Raw genomic sequence first — 21,464 nt, 5'->3', positions numbered from 1 at the left:
TCTTGGATGAAGATTATCTGGGCCCCCTGATTTCGTCCCATTAAGCTGTTCGAGTTTGGCTTCTACCTCAGATGTGGTAATATCTACCTCCATATCCTTATTCCTATTTGTCATCCTACCATTATCTCTCATTAACCTCATTAAATACTGAGGCAAAGTATTTGTTTAGATATTGGGCCATGCCTAGATTATCCTTAACCACCACCCCATCCTCAGTGTTTAGCGGTCCCACTTCTTCTTTCTTTGTTTTCTTCTTATTTATATGGCTATAGAACCTCTTACTACTGGTTTTAATTCCCTTTGCAAGGTCCAACTCTACATGGCTTTTGGGCCTTTCTAACTTTATCCCTACATGTTCTGACCTGAATAAGGTAGCTTTCCTTGCTGATCACTCCCATCTTCCATTCCTTGTAGGCTTTCTGCTTTTTCTTAATCACCTCTCTGAGATGCTTGCTCATCCAGCTTGGTCTACAACTCCTGCTTATGATTTTTTCCCCTTTCTTGGGATGCAGGCTTCTGACAGTTTCTGCAATTTTGACTTGAAGTAATTCCAGGCTTCCTCCACCTTTAGATCCCCAAGTTCTTCAGTCCAATCCACTTCCCTAACTAATTTCCTTAATTCTTTAAAGTTAGCCCTTTTGAAATCAAAAACCCTAGTCACAGATCTATTTTCGTTTATCCTTCCATTTAGTTTAAACTGAATTAGCTCATGATCGCTCGAACCAAGGTTGTCCCGTACAACCATTTCTTCTATGAGGTCCTCACTACTCACCAAAACCAAATCTAAAATGGCATCCCCTCTTGTTGGTTCTTCAACTACTTGGTGAAGGAATCCATCAGCTATCGCATCTAGGAAAATCTGAGCCCTATGATTATTACTAGCATTTGTCCTCCAGTCTATATCTGGGAAGTTAAAGTCTCCCATGATCACACAATTCCCATTAGTATTTACTTCATTAAAAACATTTAAAAAGTCTCTATCCATATCCAAATCAGATCCCAGCGGTCTGTAGCACACCCCAAGCACTATCTCAGGGGAGGCTCTAGTAGCTTTCTTCCCCAATGTGATTTTTGCCCAGACAGACTCTGTCTTATCCATTCTATCACTTCTTATTTCTTTACAGTCTACCTAATCACTGATATACAATGCTACTCCACCACCTTTGCCTTTATTTCTGTCTTTCCTAAACAGCACATACCCTTCAATACCTGTACTCCAGTCATGACTACTATTCCACCATGTTTCTGTTATCCCTATAATATCCGGTTTCACTTCCTGCACCAGTAACTCTAGTTCCTCCATTTTGTTACCTAGGCTCCTCACATTGGTGTACAAACATCTTAATTCTTGCTGTTTGGCTTCACTCACATTCTTTACCCGATTAGGCCCAGACATTCTACCCCCAGTATCACCTATTAGAATTGTATCTACAGTACCCTTCCTCCATATGTCTATTCTCCTACCCACGAGAGTATCCTTTCTTGCTTTGTTTTCTTCCCTCTCAATGTTAAAATCCGGTGTGGAGATTACCCGGAGATCTCCCAACCATCTCCCCCCAATTCCTAGTTTAAAGCTCTCTTAATCAGTTGTGCCAGCCTCCATCCTAGAAGTCTATTTCCCTCCTGTGACGTTATTGATATAATCTGGGACCATATAGAACATGGTTGCAAGCGAAGTCCTGTAGTGGCACCAAATCTTGTAAAAAGGGGGTTAAATGAGGTGTCTAAAACAAGGTTATGGTTTGCTGGTTATGATTATGCTGTCTATATGTGTGTATCAGTTTTGTAGTTGAAGTTGTGAATATTGGCTCTATACTGTCTGTATTTCAAACTTATGCTATGCTTCTGGGAGACATCCCAGACAAGTTGGTGTTAGCTCTGCCTAGCTTTGTTTTCTGAGACCGTATCAAATGCCTTACTAAAGTCTAGGTATACCACATCCACCGCTTCTCCCTTATCCACAAGACTCGTTATCCTATCAAAGAAAGCTATCAGATTGGTTTGACACGATTTGTTCTTTACAAATCCATGCTGGCTATTCCCTATCACCTTATGACCTTCCAAGTGTTTCCAGATGATTTCCTTAATTACTTGCTCCATTATCTTCCCTGGCACAGAAGTTAAACTAACTGGTCTGTAGTTTCCTGGGTTGTTTTTATTTCCCATTTTATAGATTGGCACTATATTTGCCCTTTTCCAGTCTTCTGTAATCTCTCCCATCTCCCATGATTTTCCAAAGATAATAGCTAGAGGCTCAGATACCTCCTCTATTAGCTCCTTGAGTATTCTAGGATGCATTTCATCAGGCCCTGGTGACTTGTAGGCATCTAACTTTTCTAAGTGATTTTTAACTCGTTATTTTTTTATTTTATCTTCTAAACCTACCCCCTTCCCATTAGCATTCACTATGTTAGGCATTCCTTCAGACTTCTCGGTGAAGGACCATCAGCTATACAATTGACCCATGGAGAGAAGGCAGATACGCCTTGTAACTCAGCAAAGTATGCAGGAACTTGCCCATGTGACTCCAGACTCCATTTTGCGGTAATTTTCCACAGTAAGAACAAAGAGGTGTTCTTACACATGGAAAAGACTATAAAAGGCCGATGCCCCATCTCCATCTTGTCTTCAATTCTGCTTCATACCTCTGGAGGAACTTTGCTACAAACTGAAGCTCTGAACAAAGGACTGATGACCCATCCCAGCTGGGGATGTATTGCAGAGACTTGATTTTGAACCTGCAGTTTATTTCATCACTGCTACAAGTCTGAACCAAGAACTTTGCCATTACTGTATGTAATTGATTCCATTTAACCAATTTTAGCTCTCATCTATATCTTTTTCCTTTTATGAATAAACCTTTAGATTTTAGATTCTAAAGGATTGGCAACAGCGTGATTTGTGGGTAAGATCTGATTTGTATATTGACCTGGGTCTGGGGCTTGATCCTTTGGGATCAGGAGAACCTTTTTTCTTTTAATGGGGTATTGGTTTTCATAACCATTTGTCCCCATAACAAGTGGCACTGGTGGTGATACTGGGAAACTGGAGTGTCTAAGGGAATTGCTTGTGTGACTTGTGGTTAGCCAGTGGGATGAGACCAAAGTCCTCTTTGTCTGGCTGGTTTGGTTTGCCTTAGAGGTGGAAAAACCCCTGTCTAGGGCTGTAACTGCCCTGTTTTAAGCAATTTGTCCTGAATTGGCACTCTCAGTTGGGTCCCACCAGAACCGCATCATTACACCTCCCTACTCAGGTGAAGTCCATCCCGAGAGAACAGTCCTCTGTCCATGAATGCCTCCCAGTGACCATACATCCCAAAGCCCTCCTTATAGCACCACTGCCTGAGCCATCTGTTGATCGCCATAATCTTGTCACACCTTTGTTGCCCTTTTCTAGGAACAGGCAGAATCCCACTGAAGATCACCTGAGCCTCGATTTCCTTATGTGTCTTCCCCAGCCTGGCGTAGTCTCCCTTGATACATTCCAGGGAGAATCTAGCCGTATCATTCATTCCCACATGAAGGACAATCAGCGGATTCTTTCCCGCTCCCGTTAGGATCCTCTTCAGGCTCAGGTCCACATCCCGTATTTTAGCACCTGGCAGACAGCACACCCTTCTGTTCTCTGGATCAGCTCTGGTTACAGGCCTGTCTATTCTTCTCAGTAAGGAGTCCCCATTCACGCAGACCTGCCTTTTCCTGATAATGGTGAGATTCTCCGGTCTATCCCCTGTTCCCTCTAGCTGTAAGTCCTCTCGATTCCTATTCATCCTTGCAATCCTCTGCAACCCATCCCGTATCCTCCTGGGGCTCATGTTTGGTGTCATCTCCATTGATTCTTCCCCTCTCCTCATAGGGCTAGCTGCTATTCTCTTCTTCCTTGCCCTCTCACCTTCAGCGACCACCTGCTGTGTCACTTCTTCATTTTCCAACTCCGCAAACCTGTTCCTGAGCTCTATTTCTCCTTCATTAGCCCATCTTTTCCTCTGCCTGGTTCTCTTAGTCACATGCTTCCACCATCCACTTTCCTCACCCAGAAGTCTCCCCTCAGAGTTCTTTGGTCCTGCTTCCATCTGCAAGTCTGAGCTTTTCCCTTCGGCCTCATCATGTCTTTGCTCCATCATCCGCTCGAACCCCATTCTAAACTCGACCAGAGTTTCCACCTACATCTCCAATCTTCGGATCTTTTCTTCCATCAGCTCTATCAGGCGGCACTTCATGCAGACAAAACTCTTTTCAGGTACCCCCTCCAGGATCATGTACATGCCGCAGCTTCCACATCCAGTCATTTTCATTGTCTCTTCCACTGCTTGGGTCACTACAACTGCTGCAAGTTATATGGTTAGAACATGAATGAAATACTTCTGTAGTAAAAAAAAAAAGACATTAAAAGCCTTTCTCCAATACATTATTGAAATTCATTTCAAAGGTGTAAAATTCAGGCTACAGTGTGATGTTATTTGCATGCACTAACTTTATTCTGACACTGGGCTGATCAAACAAAGAGGGCTAATGAAGTATACGAAGGCAGCAGTGGTTTTTCTGGTTGGAATTAGCACTTTTAGTACTTTCTGTTAGAACAGATAATCATCTCATAAGCTTTTCCTTGATGTGCACTTTGTTTCCATACATACAGGTTAACACCGGGACATGAATTAATTAGTAACATGGTGAAAAAGCTCCCTAAAGTCAATGCTCCATTAATATTTAAAAATTCAAACAAAATTATTCTTTACACAGCCCTGTTTAATCTCATGCTTTGCCCTTGGAAGCTGAACCTAACTTCTGAAATGAAAACATCATGCAGAACCGCATGCTACAAATCTTACTTGAGCACTCCTCATGCCCATTCAGGAACTTACACTAGAATTTGTGCGCTTGATTCAGCAGAAAAGACCCCTGCCCTTCTGAATTACTTCAAGTACAGATACAGTCAGAAAAGCAACTGTGTAAAAATCATAGACTCATAGAAACATAGCGCTAGAAAGGACCTCGAGTGGTCATCAGATCCAGTCCCCTGCATTGAATCATGACCACATAAACCAAACCATCCCTGACAGGTGTTTGTCCAACTTGTTCTTAAAAACCTGCAATGACAGGGATTCCACAACCTTCCATGGAAGCCTATTCCAGAGCTTAACCGTTCCCCATAGGTCATATCTAAGCCTTTTAACATTTTTGTTGCTCTCCTCTGGACTCTGTCCAATTTGTCCACATTGTCACCCAGAACTGGACACAATACTCCAGCTGAGGCCTCGCCAGTGTCGAGCAGAGCTGGACAATTACCTCCCGTATTTCATATATGACATGTCTGATAATATACCCCAGAATGAGACTAATCTTTTTCGCAACGTCATCACATTGTTGACTCATATTCAATTTGTGATCCACTGCCACCCCCAGGTCCTTTTCAGTATCACTTCCATCTAGCTAAGTATTCCACATTTTGTAGTTGTGCATTTGATTTTTCCTTCCAAGTGCAGTACTTTGAACTTGTCTTTGCTGAATTTCATCTTGTTCGTTTCAGACCAGTTCTCCAGTTTGTCAAGGTCATTTTGAATAATTCTCTTCTCCAAATGGTACCTTCTTGCTCATCCTAATTGCTCCCTGTGAGTATATAGTGACTCAGAGACAAACATAAATGTTTCTTAATTTTACTCCTGTTAACCCAGCAGAGGCTACACCGTTCTGGGAAAGTGACCTGGATTCTATTCTGGCTCCTGTATCAGCAACAGAATTTTCAACTAAAAGTACCAACTGCAGAATTTTTACTACTAGTGATGATGAATGAGCCAAAGAGAACCCAGTTTCATTCTCATAACTCAGGTTGAACATGCAGGAATGGTAATTAGAAACAAAATATTTTCATTTGTAAAGTAAGCAAACGAAAAACTGAAGTTACTGAGAGACAATAAGCAATAGTTGTTTTCCCGGGGTGATGCTTACATTTGATGGCCTTATTCAAACTTATTGGACCTATGCAAATCTTTAACTTGTTTGGTTTCATTACAGTGACCATCTGTCTGTACCTTTAAAATCACTAATGCTTCAATCTCAAGCATATCAAATAACTTAATAATGTGCATGTGTAGCCTTATAGAAACATCTCAGTTATAATATATAGGGAGCTGGCCGGGAATGTTGCTATTATTATATATGCACGCACACACACACAAAACTAAGGGACACATTTTTCGCAAAAAGAATTTCCTGTTTTCCAACCCGCTCTAATTATATATTGTGACCTAATAGATGGAGGAGGGAACTGGAAGTTTTGACTTCCAAATTTGATTTATGACTCTACAACTGACTCAGTGTGTGATCTTGGGCAAGACCCTTAATCTCTCTGCATCTCAGTTTGCTCATCTGTCGAATGTGGATACTACTTCTCCTGCATCCCACTGATGTTGTGAAGATTAATTGAGTCCATGCTTGTAAAGACTTTCGGATCATAAGATGAAAAGTCTTACAGAAGTTTAAAGAATTCTATTTTACAATATTTATAAATAAATAAAACAAAACTGTATTTTTTAGATCTTATTTTTAATATAGACTTGGAACAGCCTGGTCTTAAATATGCTTCTCTCGTGGAAAATGGATTGGATGCCAGGGCTATAGCCAATGTTTTCTCCCAGGTCAGTAGCTCTCCCTGGGTTAAGAAATGTGAGAATGTGGCTGTAGGCCAGATCTCTTCTGCAGAAAGGGAGTGGAGCACCAGGCTTCTGGCCAGTACTTACCAACAAAATCTGCACTTTTCTCATAGAAAGCTAATAGGAAAATGCATCTGCAAGCCAATGAGCTTTGCACTGCTGAGAACTCTGCAGCTGTCTGACTAGGAAATTAACATGACACTGGGGCAGTGATTTGGACATAAGCTCAGAGGCCCTCCTGTATCTTGAGGGAAGGCAGACAGGGGGTTAATAACTTTGGCCAGTCTTGGACTTAATACAGGCTATAGTTCTGCCAGACCAAATCACTTAAGGTAGAAGACAATTTTGGAGCTTACACTTCACTATAAGGCCAAAAATGGGAAGCCCAGGATTCAGACCAGGGTTTCCTGACCTGGCTCAGTGTGTTTATTATATATTCTGCAGTACAGGGAGGAAGAACTATGACTGCTGTTTCTCAGTCAGGAAGGGTCTACTAATCTGTAAACTGCAAACGAAGAGGGGATGCAGTTACATTTTCTGCAATATGTTTGTTGCAGCTTCTTTCCCCCATTGCTCTCCTGTGCAAAGTAAACAGGTGAATAGGGTCATCAACTAGCCACAGTGTTTCTGCAACAGCTCAGACAGGATAAGAAGAAAGGTATGTAACAGAGGAAGGATGGTACATTGTTAGTGCCCTTGCCTATCACTTGGGAGATCTGATTTCAATTCCCTTCTCTGTCACAGACTTCCTGTGTCAGTTAGGCACCTACATGCCTTTAAAAATCTGGCCATTTTCTGTGCCTCTGTTCTCCTTCTGTAAAATGGGGCTAAAAGCCTTTCCCTCCTTTAAAAGGGTGTTGAGATGATAATGCATTAACGTTTGTGAGGTGTGCAGATACTATGGTAAGTGGGGCTATATACGTTCCTAAAATAAATAATAGCCATAAAGTAACCCTATTGCACAGTCACGTATTTTAGGAACTTATATGGCCCCACTCCCAATAGTACGTGAGTACCTCACAGCCCTTAATGTATTATTATCACAACACCTCTGTGAGATAGGGAAGTATTAGCCCCAAGAATATATGCTTTATTTTTGTGGCAGATTATTTTTCTTTTTCAGAAAAATCAGGCAATAGTGTGTATAAATGTTGGCAGAGACATTACTGTACATCACTGTAAGTGTTGGCAAAAAGGAACGTTCAGCGTATCAATTCTTTTCACAGAGTGTGGTCGGGATGGAGATGTATAGCAGTAACTGTCAGTAACAAAACCTTCTTGTGTCTATACGTCAATGCTAAAAGCTTCAAACGGTCGTCAGGAAATAAAGAAAGCATTTGGGGAAAGCTATACTATATGCTGGCTCATGGCTATCTGCTCCAGTTTGAGTTGTCTATATTATAATATTATTTTTCCTTGTCTGCAGACAGAAATAAAACCTTCTAACTATATTTAAGAACCATGTTGTAGCCTAAGTGATAAAGGAAGAAGGAAATGGCATTAGCTGGGACAGCTGGAATTTTGAGCCATTAAACGCTCACATAAGGCCGCTGGCAAGTAGTGATGGGTGCAGCTTGCAAAGTTTGTTGCATATACATGGCTCTGAACCAAAACCCCAAACCCAAAGACCCCATAACTTTAGGAAAGTTCTGATCTTGATTTGAATCTGGACCTAGCACTTGGGTACACTTTCAATGTGGAAATTGCATTTTGACTTGACTAAGTATCCCAAAGTTTGGCTGTGATTTGACTCTCTTTGATTTAGAAATTGATCTTGAAAATTCAACAGGCATTTTGTGCAAGGATTTACACGTGTGTAGGTGTGCGATATCTGGTACTGTCTGATTTCATCCAGATTAGAAATATCATGATGGTTTTACCTGAGGTACTTGGGTGCTTCTGGCCCCATTCGAAAGTCGGAAGTAGAGAGGACTGTGAAAATTAAATTTAAAAAGTTAACCACACTTTCCAAACCTCAAAACATAGTCAGATCTGGGGGGTTTAGGTTAGGACTGGTTCTTATTTTATCCAAACTATTTGCTCATCCCTATTGATAATCTTTCTGCACTAATAGGTCAAATAGAGATTAGTGTGCTTTGTGCGTGACAGATGAATAATTAGACTGAGAAACTGCAATTGCAGGGAATTTCCTGGTATTTTTAATGAAGGGCTTATACCTGCAAGGTGCTAAGCACCCTGGCCCAATCCAGCACAGCACTTACATGCATGCTTGAAGATAAGCACATGAACAGTCCCGCTGAAATCAATTGCAAAACTGAGCACTAAACATGCGTTAACAGCAGAGGTGGCTGACATAGTTCAGACCCAAACCTCCAGGCCAAACCCAAAATAAATATTTTAGGTTCATAAAAGTTGAGGTAACTTTTCCCTCCATTGATTTTCATTTTTGCCCCTTCTGCACTCTGCATTTTGTGGATTGGACAGTGCCCAATAACCGTGGGAACTGAAGATAACAAAGTGCTAAAGCACTCTCTGCCAGAGTCAGACAGACACAAGGGACAAGAGACCACGTTTTTCCTGACTTTTTCCAGCTGGTTCAGAGAATTCAGCTGAAATGCAGCCACTTTCCGAGAAACCAAATGAAAATAGCTGCTAGTGAGCTAGGCTGCCCCTCCTGCTCACATGGGAGAGTTTTCAACCAATCAAGGACACAGAAGAAATACCTAGTGACTTGTACCATGAAAAACTGAGAGCCAGGTTCTCTCCTGTGCCAAGAGCATAGGAAAGAGAATGGACCATCAGAAAGCTCATGCTGATTCTTAAACTGTCCTGGCCCTAGCCCAGGCTAAATTAGAGCAGGTTAGGGGGTGTTTCAATCTTACAACAACTAGCTCCATAGGGTGACCAGGTGTCCGGTTTTCGACTGGAACACCTGGTTGAAAAGGGATCCTGGCGGCTCCGGTCAGCACCGCTAACTGGGCCATTGACTGTCTGGTTGGCGGCATCGCTCAGTGGGGCTGGGCTAGCCTCCACGCCTTGTAGCTCCCGGAAGCAGCGGCATAGCCCCCCTCTGGCTCCTAGGTGTAGGGGCAGCCAGAGGGCTCTGTGCACTGCCTCCCCGCAAGTGCCACCCCTGCAGCTCACATTAGCCAGGAACCGTGGCCAATAGGAGCTGCGGGGGCGCCTGCAGATGGGGCAGCACACACAGCCACCTGGCTGCGCCTCTGCATAGGAGCCGGAGGGGGGACATGCTGCTGCTTCCGGGGGCCACTTGAGGTAAGCTCCACCCAAAGGCTGCATCTCTGACCCCCTCCCGGGCCCCAACCCCCTACCCCAGCCCATATCCTCCTCCCATCCTCCAAACCGCTTAATCCCAGCCCGGAGCATCCTCCTACACCCCAAACCCCTCATCCCCAACCCCACCCCAGAGCCCGCATCCCCAGCTGGAGCCCTAACCCGCTCCCACACCCCTGCCCCCAGAGCCAGCCCGATGAAAATGGAGCGAATGAGGGTGGGGAGAGCGAGCGACTGGGGGGGGGGGGGATGGAGTGAGTGGGGCCGGGGCCTCGGAGAAGGGGCGGGACATGCGTGGGGCCTCTGAGAAGGGGCGTGGCAAAGGTGTTTGGTTTTGTGCAAGTAGAAAGTTGGCAATCTTATAGCTATATGGTCCTTAAGGGAGCAGTTGAGAATTGACAAAGTGGAGTTCCACCCACTTTCCAGCTCTTCCCACCCCCAACATGCCCCTCCCCTCCTCCAACATGGCCTCTATGCCAATGGCACCAGAATGGGGGAGGGGTGGTCAGGGAACCATGGCCCCCCACTTTTTAACATGGGCATAATATGAGGGGGGCAGGAGGTGGCATTGCCCCCCCAAACTGCCAGCCACGGGCAGGAGCGATCAGCTCCCCCACTGCTAAGCGCAGCCTCTGCTGCGCATGCCCGAGGCTTCCAGTTTGGGGGGGCAATGCCACCCCGTGTCCCCCAAACTATGCCCATGTTAAAAAGTGGGAGGGCATGGCCCCCTTGGCCCCGGGTTCTCGTGCTGGCAGTCCCCCAACTTTTACAAAGGTTCGGGTATGCCAGGCAGAGGGGAGCAGTTGGTGTGGGAGCAGGCTTTTCTGTCTTTCTGCCAGCTGAGAATGCCTCTTTGCTAGACTGAGTGGCACAAAGGGGATGGATTGGGGCTGAGACTCAGCTCAGAGTCTTTACCACCCACAGTGGTTAAATGAACTGGACATCGCAATATTGCCCACGTTACATATAAAGAATACTGCAAATACTGATGTAGAGGCAAATGTCTTGGTACAGAAAACGCCCATATTTTAAAGCCACCCACTGTAATTTCCCCCATGTGACCCATCCCAACAAACCAGGCTCAGACTTGAAAATGCACTGTGAATAGCAGCTGGATAGGGCAACAAAGTTTGCAAAAAGCTTCTACAGGTGGCTTATGGACAAGCCATTGCTGATTCACACAAACACACACACACACGACTCAATCCAAGGATGACACTGAGCATGGTTTGAGCCACACAGTTCACTATGCCACGTGAGGAGCAAGTATCAGGATGAAAACTACAGGTGATGTATAATCAACAGTCAGTGAGGCTTTTGAAGGTGTGCAGATATCATTTATCTCACTGAAGCCCCTATCACATTATGATGGTCTGAATATAATTATATCAGCTGCACACGTCAGCTGGCACACAGAGCCTCTCCAGCTAGACTGACCTGCTGTCTTTTTCAGATTACTGAATTCATGCTGTAACCCAGAGGATTTTATTTAGAGGAAATCAACCCATTTCCCTTAGATCATCTTCTCCAATGCATACAAACACAGGAATTCTTTTGGAAGCAATACATTTTTTTAAGAGCCTCTTTGTTAGGCATGTTCATTCTAGCATACACGCCGTCCACCAGCACCTTGTAAAACTTTACTGGGCTTACTTGTTTTGTGTAAAGTGACACAACATAGCTGTCCTTCATCTACTGCCTCCTTCGTCTCGCATTGAAATGGTCCTTGGGTTGATTTTGAGCTGTGGAAAACCTCAATTACCTTTGTGATTAGTTTGTTAGCTTTAAAAATGGGGGGGGGGTTCAGCTGCCTCTGAGAGTCTGTGCTGCTGCCTCTAATACTCTCTGAATGCGTTAGTGAATTAGCTGCATAATTTTTCTGTGTAGATTCTGAAGCGATTCACTCTGTTATAAGATTTGTGTGTATGTTTGCTGCATGGAAAGTTCTAGTCTGTGATTCAAATGCTGCCATCCAATTAGGCATAGACGTTTTCCTTTCAGTTTGGCAAAAACACCAGAATGATTTCCCAACGACACAGATGCTTTATCTGCACAGAAACCCTCCAGATGCTCACACTGTCACACAAGAAATTCTTGCCTGGTCCAGGCGGTTGAAGGCTGTCCAGCAATGCTCCACTGATCCCAATAGCATTTACAAAATAAAGCTCAATCATATTCCCCAAAAGAAAAACAACATTTAAATAACATGAAAGTGGTGACACCAAGGGGGTACTGGTCAGAGCTGAGAACATCTGGACCCTCAAATTCATGGACAATGAAGACCAAGGGGGCGGGGGGGGGGCTCCAAGGGTGCCAGATGTTTTAGAGTTTTTGCTGCTTTGTACTTAATTTCTGACAAAAATAAGGATTTGTTTTGTTTTTGGAAGGAAAGGATTATAAGGGCTTTCAGCCCCTTATCCAAAGCCCATTGCAATCAAAGGGCATGTTTTACTGACTGCACTGAGCTTTGGATCAGGCCCAAAGTAGGACAACGTATCAGTGATAAAAAGTGTCTTTGGAAACACAGAAATTACAGGGATCCTGTCAACTTAATTAAGACACCAAATGTAATGTTGGGGGAGCAGGGGAATCTAAATCCTTACATTCTACATTGGTTTTAACTTTGCTTATAACCCTTTCTATTTGCTTCGAGCATTTGTCACTAGTGTCCAGGACCCAAAGCTCACAGGATGGAATGTGTTCATGAGCATACATGGGTGTGCATGCATATAGACATAGCATGCAAGGAGCAGCCATCACAGAAGTAGCTACCTGAACAGAGTTCTGAGTCTCTCAAGTGCTCAACAACCAGACGGCAGGCCCCTTGGGCAGCTGCCACCATGATGACCCACAGTGAGATGAAGGGAAGAAGAAAATGCTGCCTGGACCCCTCCATGGTGATGTGAAGCAGCTGTTTCCAGGGCCTCTGCAGGGGAGGAGGAAGAAACCAATGGAACCTTCTGCAGTGGAAGAGAAAGAACCCCCCATCTGTTCCTCCAAAGTCACCTCTCAGTGGAAGGGTGCGTCAGCCAGCCACTCCACCAAAGACCTCTTCAGCTATAGCTGGGGGACAATTTCCCTTCCCCACTTGCTGCTACTGCCAAAGGAAATTATTTTGGAGCATCCCCAAAACTTAAGATGGGAATTGATCAGGGATGGTCGCTTGCTGTGGGAAGGGAGTGAGCATGTGTGGCAATTGGTCAAATCATGCAAGGGAAGCAGTAGAAAGGTGCATTGGAAAATACAGGAGTTTTGTCTTGTTTATTTTCATTTTGGAGGGGTTGGGAAGGAAATAGTTACTGACCGGGAACCTGATTCAGCAAAGCACTTAAGTACGTGCTTAATTTAAAGCATGGTTCCATGGATTTCAATATATGCTTAAAGTTAAGCATGCACGCAAATGCTGAGTCAGGGCTCAGACGGTAAATGGGAGTAGGGGTGAAATACTGGACCAAATCTAACCCTGATGCAACTCCACTGCTTGTACCAAGGCTGAATTTGACCCACAGGGTATAAATGTGAGGATTTTTTATTTAAAAATATTTAATAGTGCTATAACATTAAACAGATTTATTTACTAACATTCTCATTGCAGCATTTTATGCTTATGTACTACAATGATAAGTGCCGTATAACTGCTTAAATAGCTCTTTCTGCATATTCCCACCGCCGTAAAACACTGTTCCTTCAAGAGGTGGAAAAAAAAGTAGCTTCCAAACCAGGAGTAACAGAATTCTGCATTTGAAGATCGCATGGCTCCCAGGGCAATGTATATGCATTGATATGAACTGCCTGTGACCAGAATACTAAAGATACCAATTTCACTTTAGACCAGGGATTCTCAAGACAAATTTTTCAGTGGCCTCAGAGTCCGGCCACCAACTTTTGCTGGTGGCCACTCTCACACTTTTTCCTAAAATATTTAATTAGCTTTAGGAAAACCAAATAAATATGCACATATACATGTCCAAATCATAATTTATTTCTTGTTAGCTAGTAAGTCTGTTGTGCAAAGTGATATTAACAAACATACAAGATTTACTCAGCTCTGGCAAGCCTGAGGACAAATTAAGCCCTGGATGGAGGGTAAGGAGAGGAAGTGGGGGGCAGGAGAGATGGGGGTGGGGCACTGGAACCTGAAGCTCTGCAGCCAGAGCCTGGGGTCTCCCACCCCCCAGCCAGAGCCCAGGGCTGGAGCCTGAAGCCCCGCGGCCAGAGCCTGCCTCCCTGCCACCCAGGGCTGAAGCCCAAAGCCTGACCCCACCGTTGCTGGGAAGATGGGAAACCCACTGGCTGCCTGCTCCTCCACCATTGTGCCCTGGATGTCTCCAGAGGAGGGCAGGGCCCAACCCCTGCTGGTGGCCCCAGCAACCAACATCAAGGTGGTGCATCCAGATGCAAGAAGGAGGGGGGCGCTGCTTTGCCTTCCCTCCTCCAATCACAGCCAAGAGGCTGTGGCCACAAGAAAAGCTCCTGGTGGCCGCATTTGAAAAACACTGCTTTAGACCAAGATCTCCTGGACAGGATCCTTATGTTCTTGCATTTAGCAGTACAGCCCCACGCACATATGTAACACTGTTAGGGTTACCATTCGTCCGGATTCCCCCGGACATGTCCGGCTTTTTTCAGTTAAAAATAGCGTCCGGGGGGAATTTGTCAATGTCCGGACTTCCCCCGCCCCCCATGCAGAGCGTGCAGGGCTTACAGGGCAGCCGGCCGGATGGTGCCAGTCGCACGGGCTCTGGCAGCCAGAGCCCTTCCTTCACTTCCCCCCTCCTCTCCCCTGCAACTTGAGACCACTCCCCTCCTCTCCCTTCCTCCCCCCGCCCTGCATTCACAGATCGCCAGCTGTCGCCTCGGGCCTCCGGCAGTCTGGAGCTCCGACCCTGCTCCCCTCCCCCGCTGCCGAGCGCTGCTCTGCAGCACAGTAAGGGGGCCGGGGGTCAGAGAAGCGGCAGGGAGGTTCGGGGGGGGGTAGTCAAGAGACAGGGAGCAGGGGGGAGGGTTGGATGGGTCAGGAGTTCGGGGGGGCTGTCTGGGGGTTGGGGGTGTAAGGTTTTGGGCAGTCAGAGTACAGGTGGGGGGGTCTCAGGAGGGGGCAGTTGGGGACAAGGCACAGGGAGGCTTAGGTAGGGGGTGGGGTTCTGGAGGGCAGTTAGGAGCAGGGGTCCCAGGAGGGGGCAGTCAGGGGACAAGGAGCGGGGGGGGTGTTTGGGAGTTCTGGGGGGGGGCTGTCAGGGGGCAGGAGTGGGGAGAGGGATTGGAGCAGTCAGGGGACAGGGAGCAGAGGGGGTTAGATGGGTCGGGAGTTTTGGGGGGGCTGTCAGGGGGTGGGGAGTGGTTGGATGGGGCATGGGAGTCCCAGGGGTCTGTCTGGGGGTGGGGGTGTGGATAAGGGTTGGGGCAGTCAGGGGACAGGTAGGGGGTAGGGTCCTAGGGGGCCAGTTAGGATGTGAGGAAGGTCTCAGGAGGGGGCAGTCAGGGGACAAGGAGCAGGGAGGCTTAGGTAGGGGGTGGAGTCCTGGGGGGCAGTTAGGGGCAGGGGTCCCAGGAGGGGGCAGTCAGGGGACAAGGCATGGGGGGGAGGGTTGGGGGTTCTGAGGGGGCAGGAAGTGGGAGGGAGTGGAAGGGGCAGGGGCAGGGCTAGGGCAGGACAGGGACGGGGCTAGGGCGGGGCTCCTCCCGTCCTCTTTTTTGATTGTTGAAATATGGTAACCCTAAACACTGTAGAAATAAATAGTAATTCTCTTTAGTATCAGCAAAAATTGTTGTAATGCTAATGAAAGACAAATTAGCAAACATATTTTATTTTAATTTTGCACTGATTTCTTTAGTTATAAAGTGAAACATAAAACAGTTATTTCATATTATGATTCTGAAGCTGACAGTGCCTCTTTATTTTACAAACACAGGAGTCATTCTGTTCCTTGTCTTGTTTCTGGAATGTATCATATGCAAACATATTCCTCTAATTAAGAAAGAGCATGATCTAATGAGAGAATTATCTAATGTACTGGGTTCAGGGATGAGAGCCAAGAATTTCTGATTTCTACTCCTTGATCTGACATGGTCAATGGCCAAACCTTCTCTGTCTTAGTTTCCTCATTTGCAAAATGGCAATAATAATACATACTCCACCTTCCTACCTGACAGGGGTGTTGTGTAGATCAGTTTACTATTTGCTCAGTGCTTTGACCATGTGAAATGATACAAAAATGAAGTGTTATTATTTTATTAAATAATAGAAAAAAATCTTTAAATTTCCATGTAACTTTATATGAAAATTATTTGCTTCAGGGAAGTTGTGTACTGCACCCTACAGAATTTTTAGTACTTTCAAGAACTATATTGTGTGATAACTTTATGTTTTAGCCTCGTCATTAATTGGTTTCTTAAGCCATGTCATTTGGTGTTAATGATGCAAGCAATATTGTTTAATACTTTGATGCTGCCTGACACATTATTGCTCTGGTCTGTGAAATGGGAGTGCTTTTTAATACTTCTTCCTCTTTCTAAAATGTTATTATCTAATTTATTACAAAAATTTTACAAAAAATAGCTCTTTCAGAACACATAATTTCTAGATAAAATAAGATTATAACTGTCTTTAAAAATCACTGCAGTGACCTAAACCTCTGAAGTAAGACTTTCCCGAGCTCTGGTATTTGGGAAAAGTACTGTTGTTTATTATACTACAATATCCCTCTGTAACAACTGTACACAGTACAGCTTGAAATAGTGTAACTGACATGTCATCATAGTGGAATGTAGCATTTGTTTATAAGGGACTGTTCTAGGCAGAAGCTCTGCAGTGAATCAGGGAAAGAGACAGAGCAGTTTTAGGCATAATACTGTTTTCCTTATTCAGATAAAGCCCCATGTTCAATGTAAGAAAAATGTGACCTCTGCGATTCTTTACTGCTGTCATATGCCAATAGGAGCAAAGGCTGGAGCAGTGTTTTGTTCAGAGAGGAGCCAGTGTCTGTTATGCTCTGAGAAGCACCAGTTGCACTCTTGCTATGGCACTCACATGAGAGGTGGCAGATCCCCATTCAAATCCCTTCCCATAGGACACAGGGGGGACTTGAACCAGTGGTCTCCCATATCCTAGGTGAATGCTCTAACCACCAGGTTAAAAAGAAAGCTGCTTTCTTCCCTCTCCCCGGCTGTTCTGTGTGGAGTTAGGTGGTGTCTGAGCTTCCCTACCAGACTGGGCCCTGCATGTAAGTTCAGCCGAGGTGCACTTATCTTTCACCGTTTGTGGCTCTCTAGCAGAGATAGGTGCCTCCTTGCAGCCTGGACTTAGACACTTATCTCTGTAAGAGGGGATGGGCTTAGCACACCCCTCTCATTGGCATCTTCTATTGGCTAGCCTAGGCAGCTCCCCACCTAGAGTTCTGGCTTTTGTGGATCTCATTCTAACACTCCCCCTCCACCCACCACCATTCACTGTAGAGAAACCTAGGGGTCTAACTCAGGCTTTGTGGATTACAGTGCTATTCCTGTCATTTTCTAAGCACCTACCTCCCTTTGTGGATCCAAGCTTTAGCATTTTTTTTTGGAGAGGGGAAGCTTCGATGGATACAGGGTGCAAAGCAGGGAAACAATAAGGGAGTTAACGTTCATGGGTATTAAAGTTTTCATAAAAACCTGTGTAAGCCTCACAGAACTGTGGTCCATTGCTGAGAGAATATGGGCACGGCTAACAATAAGAAGAAAGAAGCCTCATTTCATCATGAGCCACACACAGACTTTGGATCCAAAGAGCTGAAGTTCATAGATATTCTTAGCCAAGATTTGGGTTCAAGCTCATTTCTAATTTTCATATATCCAGGATAAATTCATGGAGGTTAAGTCCATTAATGGCTATTAGCCAGGATGGGTAAGGAATGGTGTCCCTAGCCTCTGTCTGTCAGAGGGTGGAGATGGATGGCAGGAGAGAGATCACTTGATCATTACCTGTTAGGTTCACTCCCTCTGGGGCACCTGGCATTGGCCACTGTCAGTAGACAGGATACTGGGCTAGATGGACCTTTGGTCTGACCCAGTACGGCCGTTCTTATGTTCCAAACAATGCTGGCCTATTACTTCACTTGTCAGCTATCTAAGTAGCTTCAATGAAATGCTGCAGCCTCCAGTCTTTTCTGAACAACACCAATTTTCTATAGCTAAGGATGGCGGGACTCCACTCAGAGCCCATCATGCCTCTTCATGAGAGGGCACCAATGTACACAGATCTGGATCTGTTGTCTCTATAGCATTCCTAATCCCAGCCACCATATTAGGGAGAGAGAAACTGGTACTAAGGCTAAACCCAGGACTCCTGCACGGCAGTGCAAAGCCATATCAGAGGTATAGGGCTAACCATGCATTCTCACATTTTAGTTTCTAGGCAGCCTTTTCCTGAAAACGCCACCACAATATGCTTCTGGGCTTCAGCTAGAAGTTTCTTCTGCAAAAGCTTGAGAAGGGTCTCAACTACTGTACCTAATTATAAAACATCTTTGGGAACAGAAATGCTGTGGCATCCTTCAGACCCATTGTTTTGACCTCATTTATTTCTTCAAGACAGGTGTCAATGGCACCACAGTCTGTCAGTGCTGATTTCACACTGCACCTGACATTTTTATCTTGTTTCTAATAGCTTGGCAGTTCTTTGGGCTTTATCTGTGTTTTGAATGGACATAAGGAGCTAATGATTTTTATGAGAACATGCAGTAAAGTGATTCCAAGACAAAGAAAAAGACATTGTACTAAGCAATTGTCCTAAAAAGATGCTCCGTTACACAGTTAGTTATACACAGCAATGAACGTACAGTGCCTGTGGACAAGGGTCTTCTAAAAAGTCCGTTATTTTGATGATGCTCACTTGTTTTAGATGTCTTGTTCTATATCTTCAATAATAGCACCATTATTATTAATCAATCCAAAATGTCAATTACCCAACAGATGAAGTAGATTGGTTATAAAAGTAGCTTTTTTCCAGGTGTTGCAGATTACCAGCAACTTTTTCTTTACCTTTGCAAGTAGTTTCAGTAAATAATTGTGTTGTTTACTTCAAAACAACTGTTTGTGCATGATCCTTAGTTTCTGTTAAGCCTTTATACAGATACATGTTTTTGTTTGAAGTTTCATATGTATTTTTAAAGACAGCAATAAGCTTCATGTCTAAATCCTTAAACTTTAGAACTGTTTAAACCACATAACTGTAGACCTTTTTAAAACTATCAAGGTCTACCCCACTTAAGGTCATCTGGCTCTTTCCATACCCACACTGACCCATGTCATCGTCTTTATGGCATTGTTCAGGGATAAACATTGCTCTTTTCGGATGCTCTTGACTAGACATTCATCTCTTCCCCCACTTCTGACTCAGTCTCCTCCAAGATTAGAATTCAGTTTCTTTCACTTCAAAGTGCCTCAACACAGTTATCCTAAATTTAACAATCTTCACATCCAATACAGAAGGAAAGGACAAAATGAAAGCCAGCTAATAAAACTATGTTTAGTGGGTCCCTAGGAAAAGTGCACTCAGCTGGCCCCAAAACTTAGTTATAGAATATTGGTTAAGTAGGATGAAATCCTTATATGGCAGAAAGACTTTTTAGTGGCTTGCAGCTGAATTCCTGTTTACGCTTCCAAAGGTTTGTGAGCTGCATGGGAGCAGTTCATACAGAGCTATTGTTTCAGGTGGTTTATGTATAGTTAGGGTGACCAGATGTCCAGATGTTTTTAAAGGGACAGTCCCATTTTGGGGGATTTTTTCTTATATAGGCACCTATTACCCCCCTGTCCCGTTTTTTCACAGTTGCTATCTGGTCACCCTATGTATGGTTCATGTTTTGAAGGTAATCACTGCAACTGCAAGGGTAAGAGACGTCTGTAAAGTCTTAAATTCTAGCACTTCTCACATAAGAGGTGACTGTTCCAGGGTGGGTTGGTGTGATTTACTACAGGAAACACATTTTAATTGTCTTTCCCCCCCCCCAAAAAACCACAATTTGGTAACCTAAACTGATTAACTTCTTACATTGCCTTTCTCAAACCAGTTTAGTTTGACTTAAGCATGTTTTCCCAGCCCACAACAGGTATCAGTAACAGGCAACACCCAGTGCAGAATGTGATCATATATAAATACAAGTGGGCTGATTTACAGAAGTATTTAATACACACAATTTCCATCGAAGAACATGGGAATAGGAGGTGCTCAACAGCTTTGAAAAATCAGACTACTTTTATTTAGGTGCCTAAATATGGATGTTGGAGCCTGATTTTAAGCACCCAAATTTAAAAATTTTGGCCTTAGCCTGGTCTACACTTAAGTGTTAGGTTGACCCAGCTACATCACTCAGCGTGTGAAATCCACACTCCTGAGTGATGTATTAAACTGACCTAATCCTTGGTGTAGACAGTGATAAATCAACAGAAGAATTTTTCCATCTACCTAGCTACAGCCTCTTGGGGAAGTGGATTACCTACACTGACAGGCAGGGTGACCAGATAGCAAATGTGAAAAATCAGGACAGGGGGTGGGGGGTAATAGGAGCCTATATAAGAAAAGACCCAAAAATTGGGACTGTCCCTATAAAATTGGGACATCTGATCACCCTGTGACAGGAGAACTCCTCCTGCTGGTATAGGTAGTGTCTATACTGAAGCACTACAGCTGTGTCGCGCAGCCCTGAAGCTGTGCTGCTGTAGCACTTCAAGTGTTGACAAGCCCTAAGTCTCTCACTCTTGCAGTTGCTGTGATTGCGTTCAAAACATGCACCATCTTGTGAGATTTGGCAGATTTTCTATAAAATTTAGTCTAGCATCAATGTAGGCAGATTATAATAAAATAATAAACTGTTGTGAATAAGCTTTTACCTCTTATTAAAATGTAAGAGCTGGGTCAGGTACGATAGGAAACAAATTTATAACTCCCCACAGAAATTCTGTAGATTGGAGGGAGGGGAAACCCTGCAGATTGCTCCAAAATTACCTGCAAATTTCCATCGGCCTTAGCTCTATCTCAGCTTCAGTCATCATCTAGGCAGCTCTAGGCCAATGTTTACTGTACACAATAGAAAAAGCTGTACTGGGACAGAACTGGAACCTGACAGGGAAGGATAACTAATAAAGTGAAATGCTGCTCTGGATTGTTTTGGTTTAATTTAACCTTTGGTGGGGGACTGCAGAGGGGTATGTCAATCTGCAGAGAATGCAGCTCTATTTCAGACCATAAGATGGCGCTAGAAGAGTGCTCTGTACATAGTGAAACCAATTTAACATGTCTAATCAAGGAATGTGGAACTGTTTCTTGTCTCTCTGCCTTGTGACACCCTACACAAGCCCATTCCTCAGGGCTTATTTGCTAAACTCATCAAGAATGTTTTGTTCATTATATTTTAATTCAGCTAAGATTAGCATGCATCACATAGAAATCTGAATTACTTTCCAAGCAATGTTGGATGAAATCTTGTGTGTTCTATGATGTTTTAGTACTGTTTGCATTAATAGTTATGACAATTGTTCAATATTGGGGTTAAGTTATGTCCTCTTAGACATTTTCACGCGG

Source organism: Malaclemys terrapin, chromosome 1, assembly GCF_027887155.1.
Source record: "Malaclemys terrapin pileata isolate rMalTer1 chromosome 1, rMalTer1.hap1, whole genome shotgun sequence".
Taxonomy (NCBI): Eukaryota; Metazoa; Chordata; order Testudines; family Emydidae; genus Malaclemys; species Malaclemys terrapin.
This window is presented reverse-complemented; position numbering follows the sequence as displayed.